Source organism: Coturnix japonica, chromosome Z, assembly GCF_054131305.1.
Source record: "Coturnix japonica strain WE chromosome Z, WE-NBRP24, whole genome shotgun sequence".
Lineage (NCBI taxonomy): Eukaryota > Metazoa > Chordata > Aves > Galliformes > Phasianidae > Coturnix > Coturnix japonica.
In genome coordinates, this window is record NC_140702.1 from 51,857,572 (window position 1) to 51,876,049 (window position 18,478).

At 30.3% G+C, this 18,478-nt stretch overlaps 1 protein-coding gene and 1 long non-coding RNA gene across 3 annotated transcripts in view; one reads left to right on the forward strand and one right to left on the reverse strand.

The window, feature by feature from the left end:
• Window positions 1-16,951, forward strand: part of LOC146754037 (uncharacterized) — a 134,800-nt gene extending 117,849 nt beyond the window's left edge. The window contains exon 2 of the long non-coding RNA XR_014939598.1: window positions 16,491-16,951. This is a non-coding gene — a long non-coding RNA (uncharacterized LOC146754037). The remainder of the gene's footprint in view (window positions 1-16,490) is intronic.
• The window catches only part of LOC146754042 (uncharacterized), a 74,287-nt gene that overhangs the window by 14,879 nt on the left and 40,930 nt on the right, over window positions 1-18,478 (reverse strand). The window lies entirely within an intron of this gene.

Consider the following 18,478-nt stretch of genomic DNA (forward strand, 5'->3'; position numbering starts at 1 on the left):
TAAGGGAATGGAAAGTATAAAGGAAGGGAAAGTATAAAAGAAAGGAAGCAAAGGTAAGTATAAAGGAAGGGAAAGGAAGGGAATAGAAAAGAAAGGAAAGGTAGATATAATGGAAAGGAAAGCAATGTATAAAGGAAAATCAATGTATGTAGAATTGTAAGTATAGGGAAGTATATAAAAAAGGAAAGGAAAGGTTAATTTAAAAAAAAAAAGCAATGGAAAGGAAGGTCTAAAGGAAAATGTTACAGAACTGAAAGGGAATGTAGGTATAATGCAAAGGGAAGGGAATTATAAAAGAAGGGAATTTATAAAAGAAAGGAAAGCAAAGGTAAGTATGAAAGGAAAGGAAAGTATAAATGAAAGGAGAGGCTAAGTTTAAAAATAGGAATTGAAATGAAAGTGTAAAGGAAAGGAAAGTATACAGAAAAGGAAAGTATAAAGGAAAGGAAAGTATAAAGAAAAGGAAAGTATAAAGGAAGGGAAAGTATAAAAGAAAGGAAAGCAAAGGTAAGTATATTGGAAAGGATAAGAAAGTATAAATGAAAGGAATGGGTAAGTTTAAAAATAGGAATGGAAAGGAAAGTATAAGGGAATGGAAAGTATAAAGGAAGGGAAAGTATAAAAGAAAGGAAGCAAAGGTAAGTATAAAGGAAGGGAAAGGAAGGGAATAGAAAAGAAAGGAAAGGTAGATATAATGGAAAGGAAAGCAATGTATAAAGGAAAATCAATGTATGTAGAATTGTAAGGATAGGCAAGTATATAAAAAAGGAAAGGAAAGGTTAATTTAAAAAAAAAAAGGAATGGAAAGGAAGGTCTAAGGGAAAATGTTACAGAACAGAAAGGGAATGTAGGTATAATGCAAAGGGAAGGGAATTATAAAAGAAGGGAATTTATAAAAGAAAGGAAAGCAAAGGTAAGTATGAAAGGAAAGGAAAGGAAAGTATAAATGAAAGGAGAGGCTAAGTTTAAAAATAGGAATTGAAATGAAAGTGTAAAGGAAAGGAAAGTATACAGAAAAGGAAAGTATAAAGGAAAGGAAAGTATAAAGAAAAGGAAAGTATAAAGGAAGGGAAAGTATAAAGAAAAAGAAAGTATAAAGGAAGGGAAAGTATAAAAGAAAGGAAAGCAAAGGTAAGTATATTGGAAAGGATAAGAAAGTATAAATGAAAGGAATGGGTAAATTTAAAAATAGGAATGGAAAGGAAAGTATAAGGGAATGGAAAGTATAAAGGAAGGGAAAGTATAAAACAAAGGAAGCAAAGGTAAGTATAAAGGAAGGGAAAGGAAGGGAATAGAAAAGAAAGGAAAGGTAGATATAATGGAAAGGAAAGCAATGTATAAAGGAAAGTCAATGTATGTAGAATTGTAAGGATAGGGAAGTATATAAAAAAGGAAAGGAAAGGTTAATTTTAAAAAAAAAAAAGGAATGGAAAGGAAGGTCTAAGGGAAAATGTTACAGAACAGAAAGGGAATGTAAGTATAATGCAAAGGGAAGGGAATTATAAAAGAAGGGAATTTATAAAAGAAAGGAAAGCAAAGGTAAGTATGAAAGGAAAGGAAAGTATAAATGAAAGGAGAGGCTAAGTTTAAAAATAGGAATTGAAATCAAAGTGTAAAGGAAAAGAAAGTATACAGAAAAGGAAAAAGAAAGTTGAAAAGAAAGAAAAGCAAAGGTAAGTATATTGGAAAGGATAAGAAAGTATAAATGAAAGGAATGGGTAAGTTTAAAAATAGGAATGGAAAGGAAAGTATAAGGGAATGGAAAGTATAAAGGAAGGGAAAGTATAAAAGAAAGGAAGCAAAGGTAAGTATAAAGGAAGGGAAAGGAAGGGAATAGAAAAGAAAGGAAAGTTAGATATAATGGAAAGGAAAGCAATGTATAAAGGAAAATCAATGTATGTAGAATTGTAAGTATAGGGAAGTATATAAAAAAGGAAAGGAAAGGTTAATTTAAAAAAAAAAAGCAATGGAAAGGAAGGTCTAAAGGAAAATGTTACAGAACTGAAAGGGAATGTAGGTATAATGCAAAGGGAAGGGAATTATAAAAGAAGGGAATTTATAAAAGAAAGGAAAGCAAAGGTAAGTATGAAAGGAAAGGAAAGGAAAGTATAAATGAAAGGAGAGGCTAAGTTTAAAAATAGGAATTGAAATGAAAGTGTAAAGGAAAGGAAAGTATAAAGAAAAGGAAAGTATAAAGGAAGGGAAAGTATAAAAGAAAGGAAAGCAAAGGTAAGTATATTGGAAAGGATAAGAAAGTATAAATGAAAGGAATGGGTAAGTTTAAAAATAGGAATGGAAAGGAAAGTATAAGGGAATGGAAAGTATAAAGGAAGGGAAAGTATAAAAGAAAGGAAGCAAAGGTAAGTATAAAGGAAGGGAAAGGAAGGGAATAGAAAAGAAAGGAAAGGTAGATATAATGGAAAGGAAAGCAATGTATAAAGGAAAATCAATGTATGTAGAATTGTAAGGATAGGCAAGTATATAAAAAAGGAAAGGAAAGGTTAATTTAAAAAAAAAAAGGAATGGAAAGGAAGGTCTAAGGGAAAATGTTACAGAAAAGAAAGGGAATGTAGGTATAATGCAAAGGGAAGGGAATTATAAAAGAATGGAATTTATAAAAGAAAGGAAAGCAAAGGTAAGTATGAAAGGAAAGGAAAGGAAAGTATAAATGAAAGGAGAGGCTAAGTTTAAAAATAGGAATTGAAATGAAAGTGTAAAGGAAAGGAAAGTATACAGAAAAGGAATGTATAAAGGAAAGGAAAGTATAAAGAAAAGGAAAGTATAAAGGAAGGGAAAGTATAAAGAAAAAGAAAGTATAAAGGAAGGGAAAGTATAAAAGAAAGGAAAGCAAAGGTAAGTATATTGGAAAGGATAAGAAAGTATAAATGAAAGGAATGGGTAAGTTTAAAAATAGGAATGGAAAGGAAAGTATAAGGGAATGGAAAGTATAAAGGAAGGGAAAGTATAAAAGAAAGGAAGCAAAGGTAAGTATAAAGGAAGGGAAAGGAAGGGAATAGAAAAGAAAGGAAAGGTAGATATAATGGAAAGGAAAGCAAAGTATAAAGGAAAGTCAATGTATGTAGAATTGTAAGGATAGGGAAGTATATAAAAAGGAAAGGAAAGGTTAATTTAAAAAAAAAAAAAAGGAATGGAAAGGAAGGTCTAACGGAAAATGTTACAGAACAGAAAGGGAATGTAGGTATAATGCAAAGGGAAGGGAATTATAAAAGAAGGGAATTTATAAAAGAAAGGAAAGCAAAGGTAAGTATGAAAGGAAAGGAAAGTATAAATGAAAGGAGAGGCTAAGTTTAAAAATAGGAATTGAAATGAAAGTGTAAAGGAAAGGAAAGTATACAGAAAAGGAAAGTATAAAGGAAAGGAAAGTATAAAGAAAAAGAAAGTATAAAGGAAGGGAAAGTACAAAAGAAAGGAAAGCAAAGGTAAGTATATTGGAAAGGATAAGAAAGTATAAATGAAAGGAATGGGTAAGTTTAAAAATAGGAATGGAAAGGAAAGTATAAGGGAATGGAAAGTATAAAGGAAGGGAAAGTATAAAACAAAGGAAGCAAAGGTAAGTATAAAGGAAGGGAAAGGAAGGGAATAGAAAAGAAAGGAAAGGTAGATATAATGGAAAGGAAAGCAATGTATAAAGGAAAATCAATGTATGTAGAATTGTAAGGATAGGGAAGTATATAAAAAAGGAAAGGAAAGGTTAATTTTAAAAAAAAAAAAAGGAATGGAAAGGAAGGTCTAAGGGAAAATGTTACAGAACAGAAAGGGAATGTAAGTATAATGCAAAGGGAAGGGAATTATAAAAGAAGGGAATTTATAAAAGAAAGGAAAGCAAAGGTAAGTATGAAAGGAAAGGAAAGTATAAATGAAAGGAGAGGCTAAGTTTAAAAATAGGAATTGAAATCAAAGTGTAAAGGAAAAGAAAGTATACAGAAAAGGAAAAAGAAAGTTGAAAAGAAAGAAAAGCAAAGGCAAGTATATTGGAAAGGATAAGAAAGTATAAATGAAAGGAATGGGTAAGTTTAAAAATAGGAATGGAAAGGAAAGTATAAGGGAATGGAAAGTATAAAGGAAGGGAAAGTATAAAAGAAAGGAAGCAAAGGTAAGTATAAAGGAAGGGAAAGGAAGGGAATAGAAAAGAAAGGAAAGGTAGATATAATGGAAAGGAAAGCAATGTATAAAGGAAAATCAATGTATGTAGAATTGTAAGTATAGGGAAGTATATAAAAAAGGAAAGGAAAGGTTAATTTAAAAAAAAAAAGCAATGGAAAGGAAGGTCTAAAGGAAAATGTTACAGAACTGAAAGGGAATGTAGGTATAATGCAAAGGGAAGGGAATTATAAAAGAAGGGAATTTATAAAAGAAAGGAAAGCAAAGGTAAGTATGAAAGGAAAGGAAAGGAAAGTATAAATGAAAGGAGAGGCTAAGTTTAAAAATAGGAATTGAAATGAAAGTGTAAAGGAAAGGAAAGTATACAGAAAAGGAAAGTATAAAGGAAAGGAAAGTATAAAGAAAAGGAAAGTATAAAGGAAGGGAAAGTATAAAAGAAAGGAAAGCAAAGGTAAGTATATTGGAAAGGATAAGAAAGTATAAATGAAAGGAATGGGTAAGTTTAAAAATAGGAATGGAAAGGAAAGTATAAGGGAATGGAAAGTATAAAGGAAGGGAAAGTATAAAAGAAAGGAAGCAAAGGTAAGTATAAAGGAAGGGAAAGGAAGGGAATAGAAAAGAAAGGAAAGGTAGATATAATGGAAAGGAAAGCAATGTATAAAGGAAAATCAATGTATGTAGAATTGTAAGGATAGGCAAGTATATAAAAAAGGAAAGGAAAGGTTAATTTAAAAAAAAAAAGGAATGGAAAGGAAGGTCTAAGGGAAAATGTTACAGAACAGAAAGGGAATGTAGGTATAATGCAAAGGGAAGGGAATTATAAAAGAAGGGAATTTATAAAAGAAAGGAAAGCAAAGGTAAGTATGAAAGGAAAGGAAAGGAAAGTATAAATGAAAGGAGAGGCTAAGTTTAAAAATAGGAATTGAAATGAAAGTGTAAAGGAAAGGAAAGTATACAGAAAAGGAAAGTATAAAGGAAAGGAAAGTATAAAGAAAAGGAAAGTATAAAGGAAGGGAAAGTATAAAGAAAAAGAAAGTATAAAGGAAGGGAAAGTATAAAAGAAAGGAAAGCAAAGGTAAGTATATTGGAAAGGATAAGAAAGTATAAATGAAAGGAATGGGTAAGTTTAAAAATAGGAATGGAAAGGAAAGTATAAGGGAATGGAAAGTATAAAGGAAGGGAAAGTATAAAACAAAGGAAGCAAAGGTAAGTATAAAGGAAGGGAAAGGAAGGGAATAGAAAAGAAAGGAAAGGTAGATATAATGGAAAGGAAAGCAATGTATAAAGGAAAGTCAATGTATGTAGAATTGTAAGGATAGGGAAGTATATAAAAAAGGAAAGGAAAGGTTAATTTTAAAAAAAAAAAAAGGAATGGAAAGGAAGGTCTAAGGGAAAATGTTACAGAACAGAAAGGGAATGTAAGTATAATGCAAAGGGAAGGGAATTATAAAAGAAGGGAATTTATAAAAGAAAGGAAAGCAAAGGTAAGTATGAAAGGAAAGGAAAGTATAAATGAAAGGAGAGGCTAAGTTTAAAAATAGGAATTGAAATCAAAGTGTAAAGGAAAAGAAAGTATACAGAAAAGGAAAAAGAAAGTTGAAAAGAAAGAAAAGCAAAGGTAAGTATATTGGAAAGGATAAGAAAGTATAAATGAAAGGAATGGGTAAGTTTAAAAATAGGAATGGAAAGGAAAGTATAAGGGAATGGAAAGTATAAAGGAAGGGAAAGTATAAAAGAAAGGAAGCAAAGGTAAGTATAAAGGAAGGGAAAGGAAGGGAATAGAAAAGAAAGGAAAGGTAGATATAATGGAAAGGAAAGCAATGTATAAAGGAAAATCAATGTATGTAGAATTGTAAGGATAGGCAAGTATATAAAAAAGGAAAGGAAAGGTTAATTTAAAAAAAAAAAGGAATGGAAAGGAAGGTCTAAGGGAAAATGTTACAGAAAAGAAAGGGAATGTAGGTATAATGCAAAGGGAAGGGAATTATAAAAGAATGGAATTTATAAAAGAAAGGAAAGCAAAGGTAAGTATGAAAGGAAAGGAAAGGAAAGTATAAATGAAAGGAGAGGCTAAGTTTAAAAATAGGAATTGAAATGAAAGTGTAAAGGAAAGGAAAGTATACAGAAAAGGAAAGTATAAAGGAAAGGAAAGTATAAAGAAAAGGAAAGTATAAAGGAAGGGAAAGTATAAAGAAAAAGAAAGTATAAAGGAAGGGAAAGTATAAAAGAAAGGAAAGCAAAGGTAAGTAAATTGGAAAGGATAAGAAAGTATAAATGAAAGGAATGGGTAAGTTTAAAAATAGGAATGGAAAGGAAAGTATAAGGGAATGGAAAGTATAAAGGAAGGGAAAGTATAAAAGAAAGGAAGCAAAGGTAAGTATAAAGGAAGGGAAAGGAAGGGAATAGAAAAGAAAGGAAAGGTAGATATAATGGAAAGGAAAGCAAAGTATAAAGGAAAGTCAATGTATGTAGAATTGTAAGGATAGGGAAGTATATAAAAAGGAAAGGAAAGGTTAATTTAAAAAAAAAAAAAAGGAATGGAAAGGAAGGTCTAACGGAAAATGTTACAGAACAGAATGGGAATGTAGGTATAATGCAAAGGGAAGGGAATTATAAAAGAAGGGAATTTATAAAAGAAAGGAAAGCAAAGGTAAGTATGAAAGGAAAGGAAAGTATAAATGAAAGGAGAGGCTAAGTTTAAAAATAGGAATTGAAATGAAAGTGTAAAGGAAAGGAAAGTATACAGAAAAGGAAAGTATAAAGGAAAGGAAAGTATAAAGAAAAAGAAAGTATAAAGGAAGGGAAAGTACAAAAGAAAGGAAAGCAAAGGTAAGTATATTGGAAAGGATAAGAAAGTATAAATGAAAGGAATGGGTAAGTTTAAAAATAGGAATGGAAAGGAAAGTATAAGGGAATGGAAAGTATAAAGGAAGGGAAAGTATAAAACAAAGGAAGCAAAGGTAAGTATAAAGGAAGGGAAAGGAAGGGAATAGAAAAGAAAGGAAAGGTAGATATAATGGAAAGGAAAGCAATGTATAAAGGAAAATCAATGTATGTAGAATTGTAAGGATAGGGAAGTATATAAAAAAGGAAAGGAAAGGTTAATTTTAAAAAAAAAAAAAGGAATGGAAAGGAAGGTCTAAGGGAAAATGTTACAGAACAGAAAGGGAATGTAAGTATAATGCAAAGGGAAGGGAATTATAAAAGAAGGGAATTTATAAAAGAAAGGAAAGCAAAGGTAAGTATGAAAGGAAAGGAAAGTATAAATGAAAGGAGAGGCTAAGTTTAAAAATAGGAATTGAAATCAAAGTGTAAAGGAAAAGAAAGTATACAGAAAAGGAAAAAGAAAGTTGAAAAGAAAGAAAAGCAAAGGTAAGTATATTGGAAAGGATAAGAAAGTATAAATGAAAGGAATGGGTAAGTTTAAAAATAGGAATGGAAAGGAAAGTATAAGGGAATGGAAAGTATAAAGGAAGGGAAAGTATAAAAGAAAGGAAGCAAAGGTAAGTATAAAGGAAGGGAAAGGAAGGGAATAGAAAAGAAAGGAAAGGTAGATATAATGGAAAGGAAAGCAATGTATAAAGGAAAATCAATGTATGTAGAATTGTAAGTATAGGGAAGTATATAAAAAAGGAAAGGAAAGGTTAATTTAAAAAAAAAAAAGCAATGGAAAGGAAGGTCTAAAGGAAAATGTTACAGAACTGAAAGGGAATGTAGGTATAATGCAAAGGGAAGGGAATTATAAAAGAAGGGAATTTATAAAAGAAAGGAAAGCAAAGGTAAGTATGAAAGGAAAGGAAAGGAAAGTATAAATGAAAGGAGAGGCTAAGTTTAAAAATAGGAATTGAAATGAAAGTGTAAAGGAAAGGAAAGTATACAGAAAAGGAAAGTATAAAGGAAAGGAAAGTATAAAGAAAAGGAAAGTATAAAGGAAGGGAAAGTATAAAAGAAAGGAAAGCAAAGGTAAGTATATTGGAAAGGATAAGAAAGTATAAATGAAAGGAATGGGTAAGTTTAAAAATAGGAATGGAAAGGAAAGTATAAGGGAATGGAAAGTATAAAGGAAGGGAAAGTATAAAAGAAAGGAAGCAAAGGTAAGTATAAAGGAAGGGAAAGGAAGGGAATAGAAAAGAAAGGAAAGGTAGATATAATGGAAAGGAAAGCAATGTATAAAGGAAAATCAATGTATGTAGAATTGTAAGGATAGGCAAGTATATAAAAAAGGAAAGGAAAGGTTAATTTAAAAAAAAAAAGGAATGGAAAGGAAGGTCTAAGGGAAAATGTTACAGAACAGAAAGGGAATGTAGGTATAATGCAAAGGGAAGGGAATTATAAAAGAAGGGAATTTATAAAAGAAAGGAAAGCAAAGGTAAGTATGAAAGGAAAGGAAAGTATAAATGAAAGGAGAGGCTAAGTTTAAAAATAGGAATTGAAATGAAAGTGTAAAGGAAAGGAAAGTATACAGAAAAGGAAAGTATAAAGGAAAGGAAAGTATAAAGAAAAGGAAAGTATAAAGGAAGGGAAAGTATAAAGAAAAAGAAAGTATAAAGGAAGGGAAAGTACAAAAGAAAGGAAAGGAAAGGTAAGTATATTGGAAAGGATAAGAAAGTATAAATGAAAGGAATGGGTAAGTTTAAAAATAGGAATGGAAAGGAAAGTATAAGGGAATGGAAAGTATAAAGGAAGGGAAAGTATAAAACAAAGGAAGCAAAGGTAAGTATAAAGGAAGGGAAAGGAAGGGAATAGAAAAGAAAGGAAAGGTAGATATAATGGAAAGGAAAGCAATGTATAAAGGAAAGTCAATGTATGTAGAATTGTAAGGATAGGGAAGTATATAAAAAAGGAAAGGAAAGGTTAATTTTTAAAAAAAAAAAGGAATGGAAAGGAAGGTCTAAGGGAAAATGTTACAGAACAGAAAGGGAATGTAAGTATAATGCAAAGGGAAGGGAATTATAAAAGAAGGGAATTTATAAAAGAAAGGAAAGCAAAGGTAAGTATGAAAGGAAAGGAAAGTATAAATGAAAGGAGAGGCTAAGTTTAAAAATAGGAATTGAAATCAAAGTGTAAAGGAAAAGAAAGTATACAGAAAAGGAAAAAGAAAGTTGAAAAGAAAGAAAAGCAAAGGTAAGTATATTGGAAAGGATAAGAAAGTATAAATGAAAGGAATGGGTAAGTTTAAAAATAGGAATGGAAAGGAAAGTATAAGGGAATGGAAAGTATAAAGGAAGGGAAAGTATAAAAGAAAGGAAGCAAAGGTAAGTATAAAGGAAGGGAAAGGAAGGGAATAGAAAAGAAAGGAAAGGTAGATATAATGGAAAGGAAAGCAATGTATAAAGGAAAATCAATGTATGTAGAATTGTAAGGATAGGCAAGTATATAAAAAAGGAAAGGAAAGGTTAATTTAAAAAAAAAAAGGAATGGAAAGGAAGGTCTAAGGGAAAATGTTACAGAAAAGAAAGGGAATGTAGGTATAATGCAAAGGGAAGGGAATTATAAAAGAATGGAATTTATAAAAGAAAGGAAAGCAAAGGTAAGTATGAAAGGAAAGGAAAGGAAAGTATAAATGAAAGGAGAGGCTAAGTTTAAAAATAGGAATTGAAATGAAAGTGTAAAGGAAAGGAAAGTATACAGAAAAGGAAAGTATAAAGGAAAGGAAAGTATAAAGAAAAGGAAAGTATAAAGGAAGGGAAAGTATAAAGAAAAAGAAAGTATAAAGGAAGGGAAAGTATAAAAGAAAGGAAAGCAAAGGTAAGTATATTGGAAAGGATAAGAAAGTATAAATGAAAGGAATGGGTAAGTTTAAAAATAGGAATGGAAAGGAAAGTATAAGGGAATGGAAAGTATAAAGGAAGGGAAAGTATAAAAGAAAGGAAGCAAAGGTAAGTATAAAGGAAGGGAAAGGAAGGGAATAGAAAAGAAAGGAAAGGTAGATATAATGGAAAGGAAAGCAAAGTATAAAGGAAAGTCAATGTATGTAGAATTGTAAGGATAGGGAAGTATATAAAAAGGAAAGGAAAGGTTAATTTAAAAAAAAAAAAAAGGAATGGAAAGGAAGGTCTAACGGAAAATGTTACAGAACAGAAAGGGAATGTAGGTATAATGCAAAGGGAAGGGAATTATAAAAGAAGGGAATTTATAAAAGAAAGGAAAGCAAAGGTAAGTATGAAAGGAAAGGAAAGTATAAATGAAAGGAGAGGCTAAGTTTAAAAATAGGAATTGAAATGAAAGTGTAAAGGAAAGGAAAGTATACAGAAAAGGAAAGTATAAAGGAAAGGAAAGTATAAAGAAAAAGAAAGTATAAAGGAAGGGAAAGTACAAAAGAAAGGAAAGCAAAGGTAAGTATATTGGAAAGGATAAGAAAGTATAAATGAAAGGAATGGGTAAGTTTAAAAATAGGAATGGAAAGGAAAGTATAAGGGAATGGAAAGTATAAAGGAAGGGAAAGTATAAAAGAAAGGAAGCAAAGGTAAGTATAAAGGAAGGGAAAGGAAGGGAATAGAAAAGAAAGGAAAGGTAGATATAATGGAAAGGAAAGCAATGTATAAAGGAAAATCAATGTATGTAGAATTGTAAGTATAGGGAAGTATATAAAAAAGGAAAGGAAAGGTTAATTTAAAAAAAAAAAGCAATGGAAAGGAAGGTCTAAAGGAAAATGTTACAGAACTGAAAGGGAATGTAGGTATAATGCAAAGGGAAGGGAATTATAAAAGAAGGGAATTTATAAAAGAAAGGAAAGCAAAGGTAAGTATGAAAGGAAAGGAAAGGAAAGTATAAATGAAAGGAGAGGCTAAGTTTAAAAATAGGAATTGAAATGAAAGTGTAAAGGAAAGGAAAGTATACAGAAAAGGAAAGTATAAAGGAAAGGAAAGTATAAAGAAAAGGAAAGTATAAAGGAAGGGAAAGTATAAAAGAAAGGAAAGCAAAGGTAAGTATATTGGAAAGGATAAGAAAGTATAAATGAAAGGAATGGGTAAGTTTAAAAATAGGAATGGAAAGGAAAGTATAAGGGAATGGAAAGTATAAAGGAAGGGAAAGTATAAAAGAAAGGAAGCAAAGGTAAGTATAAAGGAAGGGAAAGGAAGGGAATAGAAAAGAAAGGAAAGGTAGATATAATGGAAAGGAAAGCAATGTATAAAGGAAAATCAATGTATGTAGAATTGTAAGGATAGGCAAGTATATAAAAAAGGAAAGGAAAGGTTAATTTAAAAAAAAAAAGGAATGGAAAGGAAGGTCTAAGGGAAAATGTTACAGAAAAGAAAGGGAATGTAGGTATAATGCAAAGGGAAGGGAATTATAAAAGAATGGAATTTATAAAAGAAAGGAAAGCAAAGGTAAGTATGAAAGGAAAGGAAAGGAAAGTATAAATGAAAGGAGAGGCTAAGTTTAAAAATAGGAATTGAAATGAAAGTGTAAAGGAAAGGAAAGTATACAGAAAAGGAAAGTATAAAGGAAAGGAAAGTATAAAGAAAAGGAAAGTATAAAGGAAGGGAAAGTATAAAGAAAAAGAAAGTATAAAGGAAGGGAAAGTATAAAAGAAAGGAAAGCAAAGGTAAGTATATTGGAAAGGATAAGAAAGTATAAATGAAAGGAATGGGTAAGTTTAAAAATAGGAATGGAAAGGAAAGTATAAGGGAATGGAAAGTATAAAGGAAGGGAAAGTATAAAAGAAAGGAAGCAAAGGTAAGTATAAAGGAAGGGAAAGGAAGGGAATAGAAAAGAAAGGAAAGGTAGATATAATGGAAAGGAAAGCAAAGTATAAAGGAAAGTCAATGTATGTAGAATTGTAAGGATAGGGAAGTATATAAAAAGGAAAGGAAAGGTTAATTTAAAAAAAAAAAAAAGGAATGGAAAGGAAGGTCTAACGGAAAATGTTACAGAACAGAAAGGGAATGTAGGTATAATGCAAAGGGAAGGGAATTATAAAAGAAGGGAATTTATAAAAGAAAGGAAAGCAAAGGTAAGTATGAAAGGAAAGGAAAGTATAAATGAAAGGAGAGGCTAAGTTTAAAAATAGGAATTGAAATGAAAGTGTAAAGGAAAGGAAAGTATACAGAAAAGGAAAGTATAAAGGAAAGGAAAGTATAAAGAAAAAGAAAGTATAAAGGAAGGGAAAGTACAAAAGAAAGGAAAGCAAAGGTAAGTATATTGGAAAGGATAAGAAAGTATAAATGAAAGGAATGGGTAAGTTTAAAAATAGGAATGGAAAGGAAAGTATAAGGGAATGGAAAGTATAAAGGAAGGGAAAGTATAAAACAAAGGAAGCAAAGGTAAGTATAAAGGAAGGGAAAGGAAGGGAATAGAAAAGAAAGGAAAGGTAGATATAATGGAAAGGAAAGCAATGTATAAAGGAAAGTCAATGTATGTAGAATTGTAAGGATAGGGAAGTATATAAAAAAGGAAAGGAAAGGTTAATTTAAAAAAAAAAAAAAGGAATGGAAAGGAAGGTCTAAGGGAAAATGTTACAGAACAGAAAGGGAATGTAAGTATAATGCAAAGGGAAGGGAATTATAAAAGAAGGGAATTTATAAAATAAAGGAAAGCAAAGGTAAGTATGAAAGGAAAGGAAAGTATAAATGAAAGGAGAGGCTAAGTTTAAAAATAGGAATTGAAATCAAAGTGTAAAGGAAAAGAAAGTATACAGAAAAGGAAAAAGAAAGTTGAAAAGAAAGAAAAGCAAAGGTAAGTATATTGGAAAGGATAAGAAAGTATAAATGAAAGGAATGGGTAAGTTTAAAAATAGGAATGGAAAGGAAAGTATAAGAGAATGGAAAGTATAAAGGAAGGGAAAGTATAAAAGAAAGGAAGCAAAGGTAAGTATAAAGGAAGGGAAAGGAAGGGAATAGAAAAGAAAGGAAAGGTAGATATAATGGAAAGGAAAGCAATGTATAAAGGAAAATCAATGTATGTAGAATTGTAAGTATAGGGAAGTATATAAAAAAGGAAAGGAAAGGTTAATTTAAAAAAAAAAAGCAATGGAAAGGAAGGTCTAAAGGAAAATGTTACAGAACTGAAAGGGAATGTAGGTATAATGCAAAGGGAAGGGAATTATAAAAGAAGGGAATTTATAAAAGAAAGGAAAGCAAAGGTAAGTATGAAAGGAAAGGAAAGGAAAGTATAAATGAAAGGAGAGGCTAAGTTTAAAAATAGGAATTGAAATGAAAGTGTAAAGGAAAGGAAAGTATACAGAAAAGGAAAGTATAAAGGAAAGGAAAGTATAAAGAAAAGGAAAGTATAAAGGAAGGGAAAGTATAAAAGAAAGGAAAGCAAAGGTAAGTATATTGGAAAGGATAAGAAAGTATAAATGAAAGGAATGGGTAAGTTTAAAAATAGGAATGGAAAGGAAAGTATAAGGGAATGGAAAGTATAAAGGAAGGGAAAGTATAAAAGAAAGGAAGCAAAGGTAAGTATAAAGGAAGGGAAAGGAAGGGAATAGAAAAGAAAGGAAAGGTAGATATAATGGAAAGGAAAGCAATGTATAAAGGAAAATCAATGTATGTAGAATTGTAAGGATAGGCAAGTATATAAAAAAGGAAAGGAAAGGTTAATTTAAAAAAAAAAAGGAATGGAAAGGAAGGTCTAAGGGAAAATGTTACAGAAAAGAAAGGGAATGTAGGTATAATGCAAAGGGAAGGGAATTATAAAAGAATGGAATTTATAAAAGAAAGGAAAGCAAAGGTAAGTATGAAAGGAAAGGAAAGGAAAGTATAAATGAAAGGAGAGGCTAAGTTTAAAAATAGGAATTGAAATGAAAGTGTAAAGGAAAGGAAAGTATACAGAAAAGGAAAGTATAAAGGAAAGGAAAGTATAAAGAAAAGGAAAGTATAAAGGAAGGGAAAGTATAAAGAAAAAGAAAGTATAAAGGAAGGGAAAGTATAAAAGAAAGGAAAGCAAAGGTAAGTATATTGGAAAGGATAAGAAAGTATAAATGAAAGGAATGGGTAAGTTTAAAAATAGGAATGGAAAGGAAAGTATAAGGGAATGGAAAGTATAAAGGAAGGGAAAGTATAAAAGAAAGGAAGCAAAGGTAAGTATAAAGGAAGGGAAAGGAAGGGAATAGAAAAGAAAGGAAAGGTAGATATAATGGAAAGGAAAGCAAAGTATAAAGAAAAGTCAATGTATGTAGAATTGTAAGGATAGGGAAGTATATAAAAAGGAAAGGAAAGGTTAATTTAAAAAAAAAAAAAAGGAATGGAAAGGAAGGTCTAACGGAAAATGTTACAGAACAGAAAGGGAATGTAGGTATAATGCAAAGGGAAGGGAATTATAAAAGAAGGGAATTTATAAAAGAAAGGAAAGCAAAGGTAAGTATGAAAGGAAAGGAAAGTATAAATGAAAGGAGAGGCTAAGTTTAAAAATAGGAATTGAAATGAAAGTGTAAAGGAAAGGAAAGTATACAGAAAAGGAAAGTATAAAGGAAAGGAAAGTATAAAGAAAAGGAAAGTATAAAGGAAGGGAAAGTATAAAAGAAAGGAAAGCAAAGGTAAGTATATTGGAAAGGATAAGAAAGTATAAATGAAAGGAATGGGTAAGTTTAAAAATAGGAATGGAAAGGAAAGTATAAGGGAATGGAAAGTATAAAGGAAGGGAAAGTATAAAACAAAGGAAGCAAAGGTAAGTATAAAGGAAGGGAAAGGAAGGGAATAGAAAAGAAAGGAAAGGTAGATATAATGGAAAGGAAAGCAATGTATAAAGGAAAGTCAATGTATGTAGAATTGTAAGGATAGGGAAGTATATAAAAAAGGAAAGGAAAGGTTAATTTTAAAAAAAAAAAAAGGAATGGAAAGGAAGGTCTAAGGGAAAATGTTACAGAACAGAAAGGGAATGTAAGTATAATGCAAAGGGAAGGGAATTATAAAAGAAGGGAATTTATAAAAGAAAGGAAAGCAAAGGTAAGTATGAAAGGAAAGGAAAGTATAAATGAAAGGAGAGGCTAAGTTTAAAAATAGGAATTGAAATCAAAGTGTAAAGGAAAAGAAAGTATACAGAAAAGGAAAAAGAAAGTAGAAAAGAAAGAAAAGCAAAGGTAAGTATATTGGAAAGGATAAGAAAGTATAAATGAAAGGAATGGGTAAGTTTAAAAATAGGAATGGAAAAGAAAGTATAAGGGAATGGAAAGTATAAAGGAAGGGAAAGTATAAAAGAAAGGAAGCAAAGGTAAGTATAAAGGAAGGGAAAGGAAGGGAATAGAAAAGAAAGGAAAGGTAGATATAATGGAAAGGAAAGCAATGTATAAAGGAAAATCAATGTATGTAGAATTGTAAGTATAGGGAAGTATATAAAAAAGGAAAGGAAAGGTTAATTTAAAAAAAAAAAGCAATGGAAAGGAAGGTCTAAAGGAAAATGTTACAGAACTGAAAGGGAATGTAGGTATAATGCAAAGGGAAGGGAATTATAAAAGAAGGGAATTTATAAAAGAAAGGAAAGCAAAGGTAAGTATGAAAGGAAAGGAAAGGAAAGTATAAATGAAAGGAGAGGCTAAGTTTAAAAATAGGAATTGAAATGAAAGTGTAAAGGAAAGGAAAGTATACAGAAAAGGAAAGTATAAAGGAAAGGAAAGTATAAAGAAAAGGAAAGTATAAAGGAAGGGAAAGTATAAAAGAAAGGAAAGCAAAGGTACGTATATTGGAAAGGATAAGAAAGTATAAATGAAAGGAATGGGTAAGTTTAAAAATAGGAATGGAAAGGAAAGTATAAGGGAATGGAAAGTATAAAGGAAGGGAAAGTATAAAAGAAAGGAAGCAAAGGTAAGTATAAAGGAAGGGAAAGGAAGGGAATAGAAAAGAAAGGAAAGGTAGATATAATGGAAAGGAAAGCAAAGTATAAAGGAAAGTCAATGTATGTAGAATTGTAAGGATAGGGAAGTATATAAAAAAGGAAAGGAAAGGTTAATTTAAAAAAAAAAAAAAGGAATGGAAAGGAAGGTCTAAAGGAAAATGTTACAGAACAGAAAGGGAATGTAGGTATAATGCAAAGGGAAGGGAATTATAAAAGAAGGGAATTTATAAAAGAAAGGAAAGCAAAGGTAAGTATGAAAGGAAAGGAAAGTATAAATGAAAGGAGAGGCTAAGTTTAAAAATAGGAATTGAAATCAAAGTGTAAAGGAAAAGAAAGTATACAGAAAAGGAAAAAGAAAGTATAAAAGAAAGGAAAGCAAAGGTAAGTATATTGGAAAGGATAAGAAAGTATAAATGAAAGGAATGGGTAAGTTTAAAAATAGGAATGGAAAGGAAAGTATAAGGGAATGGAAAGTATAAAGGAAGGGAAAGTATAAAGAAAAAGAAAGTATAAAGGAAGGGAAAGTATAAAAGAAAGGAAGCAAAGGTAAGTATAAAGGAAGGGAAAGGAAGGGAATAGAAAAAAAAGGAAAGGTAGATATAATGGAAAGGAAAGCAATGTATAAAGGAAAATCAATGTATGTAGAATTGTAAGTATAGGGAAGTATATAAAAAAGGAAAGGAAAGGTTAATTTAAAAAAAAAAAAGGAATGGAAAGGAAGGTCTAAAGGGAAATGTTACAGAACTGAAAGGGAATGTAGCTATAATGCAAAGGGAAGGGAATTATAAAAGAAGGGAATTTATAAAAGAAAGGAAAGCAAAGGTAAGTATGAAAGGAAAGGAAAGGAAAGGAAAGTATAAATGAAAGGAGAGGCTAAGTTTAAAAATAGGAATTGAAATGAAAGTGTAAAGGAAAGGAAAGTATACAGAAAAGGAAAGTATAAAGGAAAGGAAAGTATAAAGAAAAGGAAAGTATAAAGGAAGGGAAAGTATAAAGAAAAAGAAAGTATAAAGGAAGGGAAAGTATAAAAGAAAGGAAAGCAAAGGTAAGTATATTGGAAAGGATAAGAAAGTATAAATGAAAGGAATGGGTAAGTTTAAAAATAGGAATGGAAAGGAAAGTATAAGGGAATGGAAAGTATAAAGGAAGGGAAAGTATAAAACAAAGGAAGCAAAGGTAAGTATAAAGGAAGGGAAAGGAAGGGAATAGAAAAGAAAGGAAAGGTAGATATAATGGAAAGGAAAGCAATGTATAAAGGAAAATCAATGTATGTAGAATTGTAAGTATAGGGAAGTATATAAAAAAGGAAAGGAAAGGTTAATTTAAAAAAAAAAAGCAATGGAAAGGAAGGTCTAAAGGAAAATGTTACAGAACTGAAAGGGAATGTAGGTATAATGCAAAGGGAAGGGAATTATAAAAGAAGGGAATTTATAAAAGAAAGGAAAGCAAAGGTAAGTATGAAAGGAAAGGAAAGTATAAATGAAAGGAGAGGCTAAGTTTAAAAATAGGAATTGAAATGAAAGTGTAAAGGAAAGGAAAGTATACAGAAAAGGAAAGTATAAAGGAAAGGAAAGTATAAAGAAAAGGAAAGTATAAAGGAAGGGAAAGTATAAAAGAAAGGAAAGCAAAGGTAAGTATATTGGAAAGGATAAGAAAGTATAAATGAAAGGAATGGGTAAGTTTAAAAATAGGAATGGAAAGGAAAGTATAAGGGAATGGAAAGTATAAAGGAAGGGAAAGTATAAAACAAAGGAAGCAAAGGTAAGTATAAAGGAAGGGAAAGGAAGGGAATAGATAAGAAAGGAAAGGTAGATATAATGGAAAGGAAAGCAATGTATAAAGGAAAATCAATGTATGTAGAATTGTAAGGATAGGCAAGTATATAAAAAAGGAAAGGAAAGGTTAATTTAAAAAAAAAAAGGAATGGAAAGGAAGGTCTAAGGGAAAATGTTACAATACAGAAAGGGAATGTAGGTATAATGCAAAGGGAAGGGAATTATAAAAGAAGGGAATTTATAAAAGAAAGGAAAGCAAAGGTAAGTATGAAAGGAAAGGAAAGTATAAATGAAAGGAGAGGCTAAGTTTAAAAATAGGAATTGAAATGAAAGTGTAAAGGAAAGGAAAGTATACAGAAAAGGAAAGTATAAAGGAAAGGAAAGTATAAAGAAAAGGAAAGTATAAAGGAAGGGAAAGTATAAAGAAAAAGAAAGTATAAAGGAAGGGAAAGTATAAAAGAAAGGAAAGCAAAGGTAAGTATATTGGAAAGGATAAGAAAGTATAAATGAAAGGAATGGGTAAGTTTAAAAATAGGAATGGAAAGGAAAGTATAAGGGAATGGAAAGTATAAAGGAAGGGAAAGTATAAAAGAAAGGAAGCAAAGGTAAGTATAAAGGAAGGGAAAGGAAGGGAATAGAAAAGAAAGGAAAGGTGGATATAATGGAAAGGAAAGCAATGTATAAAGGAAAGTCAATGTATGTAGAATTGTAAGGATAGGGAAGTATATAAAAAAGGAAAGGTTAATTTTAAAAAAAAAAAAAGGAATGGAAAGGAAGGTCTAAGGGAAAATGTTACAGAACAGAAA